Source organism: Orycteropus afer, unplaced genomic scaffold (assembly GCF_000298275.1).
Source record: "Orycteropus afer afer isolate SDZICR_OR568_19922 unplaced genomic scaffold, OryAfe1.0 scaffold00002, whole genome shotgun sequence".
Lineage (NCBI taxonomy): Eukaryota > Metazoa > Chordata > Mammalia > Tubulidentata > Orycteropodidae > Orycteropus > Orycteropus afer.
Window position 1 is genome coordinate 13,293,330 of NW_006921589.1, and position 2,473 is coordinate 13,295,802.

Below are 2,473 nucleotides of genomic sequence, written 5' to 3' on the forward strand. Positions count from 1 at the left end.
GGGGATGGCCACACCTCCGTTCACCAAGCGGGTGTAGGGTGTAGTAACAAGAAGAGTGTCATACCTTTTCAGTCTTGCAGGCCCTGAGTGTCCTTGGGGTTGCTGGAAAGCAGAACGTGTTCTTAAGCCCCAGAAATCTGTGAGAGCACTGTCTCTTTGAATATCCAAAATAGTCAAGCCACGGTGCCCTCCAGACAGGCAAAAGTCCACAGCTCAGCTCACCTTTCTCTTCACCTTCTCCGTTTGTTCCCCAGCCATCGTGCACAGTCCTCTGTGCAGTCCCTGGCTAGCAGGGGGATTTTTAGATTAATTCTTAAGTCCTACCACCACAGGAATCTGCAAGAGTGCTGTCTCTTAATATCCAAAATAGTCAAGTTGCTTTTTAAACCTACAAAATGGCAGTGTCCTCTGGACCGGCAAAAGTCCACAGCTCAGCCCACCTTTCTCTTCACCTTCTCCGTTTGTTCCACAGCCACCGTGCACAGTCCTCCATGCAGTCCCTGGCTAGCAGGGTGATTTTTAGGTTAATTCATAGGTCCTACCACCACTCGGGAATTTCCAAGCCATCTGTGCTGTCTGTGCCGTCAGGGTCGCTCAGGTCGCTGCCAGACCGCAGCTCCATGTGTCTCCTTCTTTGGTATTTTCAATCAAATTCTTCTGGTAGTTGGGGTTTAGTCCACTTTTGTATCCTTCCCTTCAAGGCTCAAGGGTCCAAGATTATCTTCTGTGTCTGTATTAATTGGTTTCCCTTTTCTTTGTTGAAGAGAGTCTGTGCAGTCCTTCTGCCTAGTCCGCCATCTTACCAGAACTCTCTGATAGCCTCAATTCTGATTATACCAAAACCAAACCAAACTCATTGTCAAGTCAGATCTGACTCACACTGCCAAAGAGATTTCTTGTGACAGTTGCAGCAACAGTGAGTTCTTTTTATAGCACCAATTCTTGGACTCCATAACTTAGAGAAGGGGATTTTCACACTATCCATATACCATTTTTGAATTATGTCATTACCTAAATCTTCTATCTACACACACCTGGAAGTCTGTAACTCCACACTAGAGTTACCTCCATAGCAGTGAATGGAGGTTGGACCAAAGATGTTAACCTCAGGCTGCGCTACTCCAGCTTATCTTTGGCAAGATGTTCCATTTCCACCATTACCAGCAACCAGTCCTGAGATCCGAATGGAAGGGGCCAAACAACCACAAAGGTGAAGTGTTAACTGAAAGAGACTTAGATGAAAAAGTGCAAGTAGTCCTGCTGGTCTGTTTTTCTTCAGGAGGAGCTGGAAATGCAGTGGAAGCTGTATGTGTTATTTGCAGACTTGCTAATAGACCAGGTCTCATGGTTGAATTCCCAGCCAACCACACAACCTCACTCAGAAATTTTTCCCTTCCCCTGCCCCCACTCTCTTTCCTTTTTTCCATGTATCTTGTCCAAGTTGGTACAGACACCTTGGGTGGCAAAATCCATTTGCTCTCTGACACACACCCCTCAGCCTCTCCCACTGGCAAATACTTTAGATTTGCCAGGAGCCAAGTGAGCTTTGGGTAACCCCAGAGATGTGACTCCTTCTCGGAAAATGATCTCTGGTCAGAAAGTATGTGTTCACTCAGCTCTGCTGTCTCTTTTTGTCTCCGTCTTTCTTCCCATTGCCCCTCCTTCTTTTTTGTCTCCTTTTTATCTTCTTTCATGATTTTAGACTCTCTAACATCTCCTTCTTTCCTCCCCCATTCTCACTTTTTTCTTCCCTACTCTTATATGGGGGAGCTCTGGTAGCATAGTGCCTAAAACACTTGACTGCTAACCAGAAGGCTGGTGGTTCAAACCCACCAAATACTCCTCGGAATGAAGACTGGGCAATCTACTTCCATAGCGATACCACCTCCAAAGAGATTTAGTGATTAGGGATATGCCTATTTATGGGTTTCACCTTTTTAAGGGTAGTGGTGAAGATACGGAGTGAATATGTATTATTCAGTGCCCATTTGACTCATAGTGACCCTCCTTGTGATTCTGAAGCAGTATCTCTCCAGAAGTCAATTGCCCAATCTTTCTTCCGATGCATATGTGTTAGTACCAATAAAATTAGTTACACCTGTGAGTCTTTACTAGATGCCAAGCACAGTGACTAGCATTTATCATGTGTTAACATTTGATCCTCAAAAGTCTTGATCAATTAATTGATACAGTATTGTTCCCATTTTCCATCCAAGGAAACCGTAGCTTAGAGATGGTGCTCATTTCCCCAAGCTTAGCAAGTACATGTCTCAGGAAAACTGCCTCTGGGATCCATACTCTGAACCATTGTGCTATTCCAACCCAAGGTTGATTATCCATTCCATTTGACCAGAGGGCTCTAATATTATTTCCCTGAGATCCTTGCCCTTTTATGTCAGAATCTAGCCAGGTGTCCATAGCACTCTACCGCACCCTCAACCAAAGTCTTTGCCAGTGGGAGAGGCCAAGGGGT